At 38.2% G+C, this 11,963-nt stretch overlaps 2 long non-coding RNA genes across 2 annotated transcripts; both read left to right on the top strand.

Moving 5' to 3' along the window:
- Positions 1–1,284: 1,284 nt before the first annotated feature.
- Positions 1,285–3,573, top strand: LOC112769888 (uncharacterized). The gene is made up of 4 exons (XR_003186560.2): positions 1,285–1,460; positions 1,552–1,606; positions 1,695–1,823; positions 3,295–3,573. It is a non-coding gene; the product is annotated as an uncharacterized lncRNA (long non-coding RNA).
- Positions 3,574–7,842: 4,269 nt separating this feature from the next.
- Positions 7,843–10,132, top strand: LOC112769895 (uncharacterized). Its single transcript, XR_003186561.3, has 4 exons — positions 7,843–8,017; positions 8,109–8,163; positions 8,252–8,380; positions 9,852–10,132. It is a non-coding gene; the product is annotated as an uncharacterized lncRNA (long non-coding RNA).
- The last annotated feature ends 1,831 nt before the right edge of the window (positions 10,133–11,963 follow it).

Consider the following 11,963-nt stretch of genomic DNA (forward strand, 5'->3'; position numbering starts at 1 on the left):
TAAAAGCTCAAAACAAGACTCCAAAAGTGTTCTTGAAATCACCATCTCAGAAGAACATTCAAGAAGTTTAAGATGTACTAAAAAGAAGTCAAGCCATGCAGGAAAGGATTTTAAACCAAGATAGCTCAAACAAGATCCAGTATGCATGAGACATCAAACAAGCTTTCAATCGATCCAACAAAAAACAAAAGTCATAGAAAAAGATAACTCAATCATTAGTAATTTCTCAAAGGTAAATCTTTGACTAAAAACTCTTGTAAAGACAATGAGAGGATAAACGATGCTCTATTCTGAAACAAATCAAACTGACTCATATGAGAATGAGATTCACAAGATTGGAAAAACCATGATCAATGGTAATGCTCACAAGATGTAAGAGATTAGTTAAAAACAAAGTCAAGCATGACATTCATGGAGATAGAAGACTTAAGAGAGACTTTAGTCCGTTCATAAGAAGAAAGCCGCGAGTCCAACATTTTCAAAAGAACAATAATGGCACAAACAATGTGGCATGCTAGATCAAACTCCAGTCAAAATAAGTTAGGTAAAGTTTATCAAATGAACTCAACCAGGACAAAAGTGAAAAATCCTTCCTTTTCAGAATTTTGAAAAATACCCAAATACATAATCAAATGAAGATGTGCATTGGAACTATAGTAAAATTACTAGAAAGTCAAATTGTAATTCAAGGTAAATACAGTTCCATCAACCAGTAAAAGCACAGGCGAAGTATTAGAAATAAATAGTCGTTAAGCTGTATAAGAAATCTTCAAAGTCCATATATATAAATAAGTATATATCTATCCAACAGCAATTTTCATAAAAATCTCAAAATTAGCTGTAATCACTGTCAAAGAAGAGGAAAACTGAACCAACAAGTTCTCTAATAATAGACTCGGAATCCCGGAGTTAAAATGCACAGCGCATTAGGACAAGTTCAAAGCCATATCAAAGGATACATGAATCAAGAAGAACTCAAACAGAGAAAGGTAGATACAACAAGGATTTTAACCAAGCATATGCACTTAAGATCGAACAAATGTAAACCCCATTAAATTAGTAAATAACTAGTCAATAAATTAGTTTTTAATCAGGAGAATTATAAATGTGAATATTATATTAAATTAGGATAGAGCTCATCGAAACGAGAATTTTGACACTAATTTCGAAGAAAACGGTCCAAGATTGGACCGAACGGGCCAAACCGGTTGAACCAGACCCGAACCGGGCTATCGGTCCAACCGGACCAGCCCTTTTAAATGAACCCACGCATTGCATCTCCCTCATTTCAGCAACGTGACGCTGAAAGCTTGCGTCCAGGGAGAAGAAGAAAAGGGTCCGAACCCTCGTTCCAAGTTCAAGGCGCCGTAACTTTCCGATCCGAGCTCCGATCGCCGCACCGTTTGCGGCCACGCGTCCACCGCGTCGACCTCTACATTTCTACCGGAACAATTTCATAGGTAAGCCCTCAAATATTCTTAGCCACTCTTTTCCCCCAATTTTCGAGTTTTGAGAAGGGGTATTGAATTTCTTTGATTTTTGATGTTTTAGGATCCAATTAGCTTGAGAAAAATATTCACTCTTGCTTATGTGAAGTTTGGGTAAGGTGAGGATACGATAATTCTATTTTATTTTCTTTGAATTTGAGCTTTGAGTATTAAATTGGGTATATATGTGTTATGAATGTGTATTAGGTTGTGAATAAATAATTGGAGCTTGAAATTGTGAATATTGGAACTTGGAGGAAGCTGATTAGTTGAATTTTGAAGGGGTGCCTTGGTTTTAAATAATTTTCTTTGGTCATTACGTGGAAATCGGCCAAGGTATGGTTTAGGTTTCTTGCATTTAATATATAATGTTCTGTGAAAACTTAGGCTAGATGACCATAGGATAAGTTGGAATGCAGGTGTATGTTAAATATTTAGTAATTTGTCGATGAATATAATTGGTTGAAGTTTATTGGATAATTAGTTATTAATTTTGGATGGTGAATGTTGTTATGTTAATTTGGAGAGAATTATAGTTGAATGTTATTGTTGATGAACATGGTTGGTTTGGTGCTTGTTGATTAATTAATGATTCGGTGAATTATTGATTTGAGGTATTTTGTGTTAAAAGCCTAGGATTTGTGAACTATGACTCTTAGTTGAATTTTGGTTGTTGGATTTGAATATTGTATGAGTTTAATTGTTGATCTAAGGTAGATTTTTTTGTGGAGATTGTTATGATAATGAGGAAGGGTATGTTGAATTGAAAAGAAAGCAGGTTTGGACCCGAAAAGGGTGGCAAAGTCCGAGTTTTAGAGGAGATGCTACCGAAATTTTATAAAAAATTAGAGATTTTGTTTATATGATTATTTAAAAAGATTTAGATTCAAAGGTTATATGGTTTGATTTAGAGTTATTAAGAAAATGAGTATGTTTTAAGTTTGATTCATTTAGAAAAGAATGAGTTATGTTTTGAATTGGAACTATTGATGGACGTAATGGGAGGTGTGATAATGAAGGATAAGGATTGAATATGATTGATGTATGATGATGAATGAAATGCGATTGAGAATGATGTTGATGTTGATGAATTATAATTGAATTATTTATATGGCTTATGAATTTGAATAATCTGAGATACGAGATTCCCTGGATTAAGTGCCGTGGCTTGCCACCACGTGTACCAGGTTGAAAACTCGATACTCTGTTGACTCTACGACGTAAGTGTGTGACCGGGCACTATATAAATTCCCGGGAATGTTACCCCCATTGAGTATTATTGATTATTTGAGAAAACTATGCATAGACTCTTGGGGATGCACGTCGGGGGACAGTCTAAGTACAATTCAGACTTGTCGGGTTGGCTGGATAACCGACAGATGAGCCTCATCAGCCATAGGACAAGCATGCATCATATGCATATTACTTGAATTACTTGCTTGTGTATTAACTGGGTGTGCCTAAATGTACTTGCCATGTTAAATGTATATTTGTTATCTGCAGTACTTGTAACCTTCTTGTGCTTGCCTTTGTTTGTTTACTTGTCTGTGAAAATGCATGATGGAGTTGGAGGTAAGGAGGAATGGCAGAATGGGATTTAGATTTAAGGTTAAGTTAAGTTAGGTTTAAATATCCTTAGTAAACCACCTTTTATGGCTTCTATTTAATACTTTAAGCTCTATAATCTGAGTGTCGGCGTTCTAGGATTGCCTCTGGCATTACTAGGACCTTATATATTATGTGTGTGGCACCTTTACCATACTGAGAACCTCCGGTTCTCATTCCATACTATGTTATTGTTTTTCAGATGCAGGTCGAGAGGCATCTCGTTAGGCGTCTGGACTCTTGAAGCGGAGTGGTTACTGGGTTATTTTGTTATCCTATGATGTATATATATGTATTTAGCTTTCTCTCCACATAACTTATTCTTTTTGATCCTCCTAGAGGTGTATGGAGAGGCAGGATTTTGTTTATGTACATTTGGGTTTTGGACATGTATATATATGTATATATGTGTGTATATTCTCCGGCCAGTCTTGACTTCGCAGCTGAGTCAGGAGCTCGTTATTTTGTATCTTTGACTCTCTATTCCTGTTTTGGGTTACTTGACACTTGATAGCTGTAGCTTTCTTTGCACGCAAGTTAACACATTTCTCGAGCGTTGCGCTTTTATATTCGCGATTTTTTATTTCCTCTATTCTTCAAGGCTCCTAGCATATTATAATTCTTCTGCTATTATGTGTACTCATTTTATTTTAGAGGTCGTAATACCATACCACCTCTGTTTTACGACTTAAGCGTAAAGCTTAATGTGGTAGGGTGTTACATTATGGTATCAGAGCAGTTCGTTCCTATAGAGCCTGAAAGACGGACTGATTGTACTTCTGTGCATTCTCTGTATATGTGTTTATGTGCTATTAGGATATCTGATTGATATATATGGCATAAACGTTTGTGAGCATGCATTTGGAACTTAAAGCATTAGACCTGCGATATTGAGACTGATCAACTTAATATCACTTGTTTGGTGTGTATAAGGACCAGATGTCGACTCGCAGACGCGGTCGCGGGCGAGGTAGAGGTAGGATAGGCATCGTTACTCCTAGTCCGGTAGGGAATAATCCAGTAGACTTTATGGCTACTCTGGGAAATATGGCTGCAGCTATGCAGACAACAGCTGAGGCACTGGGTAATAAGATAAACCAGTGTAATCACGGGAATAATAATGATGATGATAGTCCTATGACACTTGCTACATTTCTGAAAGTTTACCCTCCGACCTTCAGGGGAACCTCAATCCCAGTGACGCAGATAATTGGATTCAAGCTATGGAACGGTCATTGCAGGCCTAACAGGCCCTTGAGAAGCAATGGGTTGAATTTGGAACTTATCAACTACAAGGTGAGGCTCAGTATTGGTGACAGGGGACACGATGTATCCTGCAGGCAGGTGACGCTGTGATAGTCGGGAGATTGGTTATTTAAGAACCATGTTTTGCTTTATTGTTCTGAGAAGTCAGTACAGTTTATGCCTGAATGGTCAGAAGCGTCGGATGTGGTGAATAGTTATTATTTGAATTCTATGATAGTAAAATGTTCTGGAACTGAATGTCAGGGTGTTATGTTATTAACTACAGGAGTATCAGGTGATGATCAGAGTTTAGAGTAGAATTCGGTTGTATGTGAATTTCCAGATGTGTTTCCAAATGATATTAATGAATTTCCACCTAATCGGGAGGTTGAGTTTGCAATTGAGCTGGTGCCTGGAGCCGGTCCAATTTCGATTACTCCTTATAGGATGTCACCTTTAGAAATGGCTGAACTAAAAGCTCAGCTGGAAGATTTGTTAGATAAGCATTTCATCCGACCAAGTGTTTCTCCGTGGGGAGCACCAATGTTACTAGTAAAGAAGAAGGATGAAAATATGCGGTTGTGTGTCGACTATCGGCAATTGAATAAGATCACTGTGAAGAATAAATATCCGTTGCCTAGAATCGATGATCTAATGGATAAGTTACAGGGTGCCGGTGTGTTTTCTAAGATTGATCTACGATCTAGTTATCATCAGATAAGGGTTAGAGACGAGGATATTCCGAAAATTGCTTTCAGAACCCGTTATGGTCATTATGAGTATACAGTGATGTCTTTCGGGTTAACTAATGTCCCGTAGTATTTATGGATTATATGAACAGGATTTTCCGACCATATTTGGACAAGTTTGTTATTGTCTTCATTGATGACATTCTTGTTTATTCTAAGACTGAAGAGAAGTATGCTGATCACTTGCGAACTGTGCTGCAAATTCTGAGAGACAGAAAGTCATATGCTAAGTTATCTAAATGTGAGTTCTGAAAGAGTGAAGTGAAGTTTCTCGGCCACGTGGTGAGTAAGCAGGGAATAGCTATGGATCCTGCTAAGGTGGAAGCAGTGATGAATTGGGAGCGACCAACTTCAGTGACAGAGATAAGGAGTTTCCTAGGTTTGGCGGGGTACTATCGCAGATTCATTAAGGGATTTTCACAACTCGCCTTACCTTTAACTAAATTGACTATGAATGATACGCTTTTTATCTGGACTCCTGAATGTGAAGAGAGTTTCCAAGCATTAAAGCATAGGTTAACTACTGCACCTATATTGGTATTACCTGAACCAAGTGAACCGTTTGAAGTGTATTGTGATGCATCTCTGAAAGGTTTGGGGTGCGTTCTGATGCAGCACCAAAATATTGTAGCATACGCCTCACGGCAATAAAGGCCGCATGAAATGAACTATCCGGCACATGATTTGGAACTTGCTGCTATTGTGTTTGTTTTAAAGATTTGGAGACATTATCTTTATGGCGTTAAGTTTCATGTTTTCTCAGACCATAAGAGTTTGAAATATGTTTTTGAGCAGAAAGAGTTGAGTATGCGTCAGAGGAGATGGATGGAACTTCTGAAAGATTATGATTTTGAATTGAATTATCATCCAGGAAAAGCGAACGTTGTGGCAGACGCCTTGAGTCGAAAGTCTTTATATGCAGCTTGGATGATGTTACGGGAAGAAGAATTACTAAGGGCATTTCAAGGTTTGAATTTGGGAATTAGAGAAGAATCTAGAATCCTATGTTTGAGTCAATTGCAGATTTCAAGTGATTTTAAATCAGAACTTCTGAAGGCCCATCGAGACGGTGAAGCGTTACGTAAGGTATTACCAGCAGTTGAACAGGGAAAACAATGGAGAGTGTCAGAAGGTCAGGATGGTTTGTGGAGGTTCAAGAACCGAATTATTGTGCCAGATATCGGAGACCTGCGACAGAGTATTTTGAAGGAAGCTCATAAGAGTGGATTCTCAATTCACCTAGGGAGTACTAAAATGTATCAGGATCTGAAAGCGATGTTCTGGTGGCCAGGGATGAAGAATGATGTGGCATTGCATGTATCTAAATGTTTAACATGTTAGAAGGTTAAGATTGAGCATCAGAGACCATCAGGAACCCTTCAGCCTTTGGAGATTCCACAATGGAAATGGGAGAGTATCGCAATGGATTTTGTGATAGGTTTGCCTAGAACCCAATCTGGTTGTGATGCTATTTGGGTGGTTATGGATCGACTGACAAAATCAGCTCACTTTCTTCCTATCCGAATAAGTTGTTCAATGGAAGAATTAGCTCGAATGTATATTAAAGAGATTGTCAGGTTGTATGGCGTGCCTTTTACCATTATATCTGACAGGGATCCTCGCTTTACATCAAGGTTCTGGGGAGCTTTTTAGCGTGCATTTGGAACTCAGCTAAGCTTGAGTACTGCGTATCACCCTCAGACAGATGGTCAGTCAGAAAGAACTATTCAGACCTTGGAGGATATGCTAAGGACTTGTGTTTTGGACCATCCTGCGAGCTGGGATCGGTATATGCCATTAATTGAATTTGCTTATAATAATAGCTATCATGCGAGCATCGGAATGGCTCCATATGAGGCTCTGTATGGCAGAAAATGTCAGTCTCCACTATGTTGGTATGAAACTGGAGAAAGGAGTTTATTAGGGCCTGAAATGATAGCTGAAACGACTGAGCAGATAAAGAAGATTCGTAGTCGAATGCTTATAACCCAAAGCCGCCAGAAGAGCTATGCTGATCAGAGGCGAAAGCCATTGGAATTCGAAGAAGGAGAACATGTCTTTCTGAAAGTTACACCAACCACTGGCGTGGGAAGAGCTATTAAGACTAAGAAGCTGAATCCCCGTTATATTGGACCCTTTGAGATTCTGAAGAGGATTAGGCCAGTGGCTTATAGAATTGCCTTACCGCCATATCTTTCGAATTTGCACGACGTGTTTCATGTGTCTCAGCTTAGGAAGTATACCCCTGATGCAAGTCATGTTCTAGAACCAGAACCAATCCAAGTGAGAGAAGATCTAACACTCCCAGTAATTCCGGTGAGGATTGATGACACCAGTGTTAAACGATTACGAGGAAGGGAAGTATCATTGGTAAAAGTAGCTTGGAGTCGAGCTGGTATCGAGGAACATACCTGGGAACTCGAATCAGATATGCGAAAGGACTATCTACATCTCTTTTCAGGTAACTAGATTTGAATTTTGAGGGCAAAATTCTTTATTAGGTGGGTAGAATGTAAACCCCATTAAATTAGTAAATAACTAGTCAATAAATTAGTTTTTAATCAGGAGAATTATAAATGTGAATATTATATTAAATTAGGATAGAGCTCATCGAAACGAGAATTTTGACACTAATTTCGAAGAAAACGGTCCAAGATTGGACCGAACGGGCCGAACCGGTTGAACCAGACCCGAACCGGGCTATCGGTCCAACCGGACCAGCCCTTTTAAATGAACCCACGCATTGCATCTCCCTCATTTCAGCAACGTGACGCTGAAAGCTTGCGTCCAGGGAGAAGAAGAAAAGGGTCCGAACCCTCGTTCCAAGTTCAAGGCGCCGTAACTTTCCGATCCGAGCTCCGATCGCCGCACCGTTTGCGGCCACGCGTCCACCGCGTCGACCTCTACATTTCTACCGGAACAATTTCATAGGTAAGCCCTCAAATATTCTTAGCCACTCTTTTCCCCCAATTTTCGAGTTTTGAGAAGGGGTATTGAATTTCTTTGATTTTTGATGTTTTAGGATCCAATTAGCTTGAGAAAAATATTCACTCTTGCTTATGTGAAGTTTGGGTAAGGTGAGGATACGATAATTCTATTTTATTTTCTTTGAATTTGAGCTTTGAGTATTAAATTGGGTATATATGTGTTATGAATGTGTATTAGGTTGTGAATAAATAATTGGAGCTTGAAATTGTAAATATTGGAACTTGGAGGAAGCTGATTAGTTGAATTTTGAAGGGGTGCCTTGGTTTTAAATAATTTTCTTTGGTCGTTACGTGGAAATCGGCCAAGGTATGGTTTAGGTTTCTTGCATTTAATATATAATGTTCTGTGAAAACTTAGGCTAGATGACCATAGGATAAGTTGGAATGCAGGTGTATGTTAAATATTTAGTAATTTGTCGATGAATATAATTGGTTGAAGTTTATTGGATAATTAGTTATTAATTTTGGATGGTGAATGTTGTTATGTTAATTTGGAGAGAATTATAGTTGAATGTTATTGTTGATGAACATGGTTGGTTTGGTGCTTGTTGATTAATTAATGATTCGGTGAATTATTGATTTGAGGTATTTTGTGTTAAAAGCCTAGGATTTGTGAACTATGACTCTTAGTTGAATTTTGGTTGTTGGATTTGAATATTGTATGAGTTTAATTGTTGATCTAAGGTAGATTTTTTTGTGGAGATTGTTATGATAATGAGGAAGGGTATGTTGAATTGAAAAGAAAGCAGGTTTGGACCCGAAAAGGGTGGCAAAGTCCGAGTTTTAGAGGAGATGCTACCGAAATTTTATAAAAAATTAGAGATTTTGTTTATATGATTATTTAAAAAGATTTAGATTCAAAGGTTATATGGTTTGATTTAGAGTTATTAAGAAAATGAGTATGTTTTAAGTTTGATTCATTTAGAAAAGAATGAGTTATGTTTTGAATTGGAACTATTGATGGACGTAATGGGAGGTGTGATAATGAAGGATAAGGATTGAATATGATTGATGTATGATGATGAATGAAATGCGATTGAGAATGATGTTGATGTTGATGAATTATAATTGAATTATTTATATGGATTATGAATTTGAATAATCTGAGATACGAGATTCCCTGGATTAAGTGCCGTGGCTTGCCACCACGTGTACCAGGTTGAAAACTCGATACTCTGTTGACTCTACGACGTAAGTGTGTGACCGGGCACTATATAAATTCCCGGGAATGTTACCCCCATTGAGTATTATTGATTATTTGAGAAAACTATGCATAGACTCTTGGGGATGCACGTCGGGGGACAGTCTAAGTACAATTCAGACTTGTCGGGTTGGCTGGATAACCGACAGATGAGCCTCATCAGCCATAGGACAAGCATGCATCATATGCATATTACTTGAATTACTTGCTTGTGTATTAACTGGGTGTGCCTAAATGTACTTGCCATGTTAAATGTATATTTGTTATCTGCAGTACTTGTAACCTTCTTGTGCTTGCCTTTGTTTGTTTACTTGTCTGTGAAAATGCATGATGGAGTTGGAGGTAAGGAGGAATGGCAGAATGGGATTTAGATTTAAGGTTAAGTTAAGTTAGGTTTAAATATCCTTAGTAAACCACCTTTTATGGCTTCTATTTAATACTTTAAGCTCTATAATCTGAGTGTCGGCGTTCTAGGATTGCCTCTGGCATTACTAGGACCTTATATATTATGTGTGTGGCACCTTTACCATACTGAGAACCTCCGGTTCTCATTCCATACTATGTTATTGTTTTTCAGATGCAGGTCGAGAGGCATCTCGTTAGGCGTCTGGACTCTTGAAGCGGAGTGGTTACTGGGTTATTTTGTTATCCTATGATGTATATATATGTATTTAGCTTTCTCTCCACATAACTTATTCTTTTTTATCCTCCTAGAGGTGTATGGAGAGGCAGGATTTTGTTTATGTACATTTGGGTTTTGGACATGTATATATATGTATATATGTGTGTATATTCTCCGGCCAGTCTTGACTTCGCAGCTGAGTCAGGAGCTCGTTATTTTGTATCTTTGACTCTCTATTCCTGTTTTGGGTTACTTGACACTTGATAGCTGTAGCTTTCTTTGCACGCAAGTTAACACATTTCTCGAGCGTTGCGCTTTTATATTCGCGATTTTTTATTTCCTCTATTCTTCAAGGCTCCTAGCATATTATAATTCTTCTGCTATTATGTGTACTCATTTTATTTTAGAGGTCGTAATACCATACCACCTCTGTTTTACGACTTAAGCGTAAAGCTTAATGTGGTAGGGTGTTACAACAAAAATACATATGAATAGAGGAATAGAGTGGAACATCAAACTACTTTTCAAGAGGAGTAGCAAACGAGAACTTCAAGTTAGGACCTGAAAAGAACAGGTCGACTCGAGCAAAATCCAAGATACATAACTGAATAGCCTCGAGAAATAGTTTCTAACGTTCCCAAAACCCGCGATTCGCTTTACTCAAAACTCGTATATCATCTATGATAACCCATTAGTGCTTTCATACACAAAATTCACTAGTTTTAAGCCGGCCAAACTTAATATCAGGAATTATGCAATGCAAAACTAACAGTGTTAATCAATAGGCCGTCATGCGCTTAAAGCTCTAATTCTCGTCATCCGACATGACAAATGCTCAGAGTATGCAATTGAAGCATAGTCGGTCCATTCCTTTGGCTCTACAGGAAGGACTGCTCTGATACCATAATGTAACACCCTAACTACCAAAGCTCACGCTTCCGGCTGCGCAACGCTGATAGCTCGGACATTACGACGACACTTATACTATTTAATATTAAAATATGAGCCTGTTTAAAAGTTTAAACTGCAAAACCGCTCCCGAAAATTACTTTCGTTCGATAACGTACATCCATAGATACCATACAACTTACAAAAACTCATAAAGAGTACATCCATATATATACATACATATATATAAGTAATATTACAAGCATAATCCAATACAATTCCTATCCCTCTTATAGATTATATCAAGATAAAGGCGAGGGTACAATAAACCATAACTAAAACAATACAGAGTATCACAAGAACAATTAAATAAGCTCTTCGTAACTTCTGCGCCCATATCCTGAAAGGGGAAAAATGTAGGGGGTGAGAACATCATCCTCGAAAGGGTTCCCAGTAGAGGGTTTTTGGGAATTACTGTAATAGGATACGTGAAGATAAACCGAACCAGTGATTAATAACTGTCTTATGCCTCTTTTCAAAAACAACAGTTTATAATAAAAGTAAAGTCGGAAATCTTTTCTGAAAGAGGAACCGTTCAATTCTCAAAGACATCAAAAGCCTTTCAAAAAGGTTTATCTATGCTGAACCAAAATAGCCTTTCATATTTTATTCCAAACCAGAAACACAAAACCGAAATCAACCATCGGTCCATCTCATTCAACCATGGCCCTAGGCCCAAACAATCCAACCACAACCAATCCACCACAATCCAACAGAGTTCCTGATGCAAACACAAGTAGGAAGAGGCAAACACAAACAAACAGTTATTGCAAGTAGAACAATTAGCAGTTAATCACATAGGCAAACCAAGTACAATATGCACACCCAAACAATGTCACATAGATGCATATGATGTATGCCTGTCCCTAGTGGCTGATGATATCATCTGTCGGTTATCAAGCCAACCCGACGTGTTCGGTAGCTAACTCGGGCACAGTCTCTCTGTTGCGCATTATTATCATTAGAGGGTATCTGCGCCTTGTCGCCATTAGAGGTATCTGTGCCCTGTCGCCATTAGAGTGTATCTGCGTCCTGTCGCCATTAGAGGGTATCGGTGCCCTGTCACCCTTACAACCAGAGAGAAAACACAAGTATACTCGCTTACAACTTTCATCTCAG

This window comes from Arachis hypogaea, chromosome 3 (genome assembly GCF_003086295.3).
Source record: "Arachis hypogaea cultivar Tifrunner chromosome 3, arahy.Tifrunner.gnm2.J5K5, whole genome shotgun sequence".
NCBI lineage: Eukaryota > Viridiplantae > Streptophyta > Magnoliopsida > Fabales > Fabaceae > Arachis > Arachis hypogaea.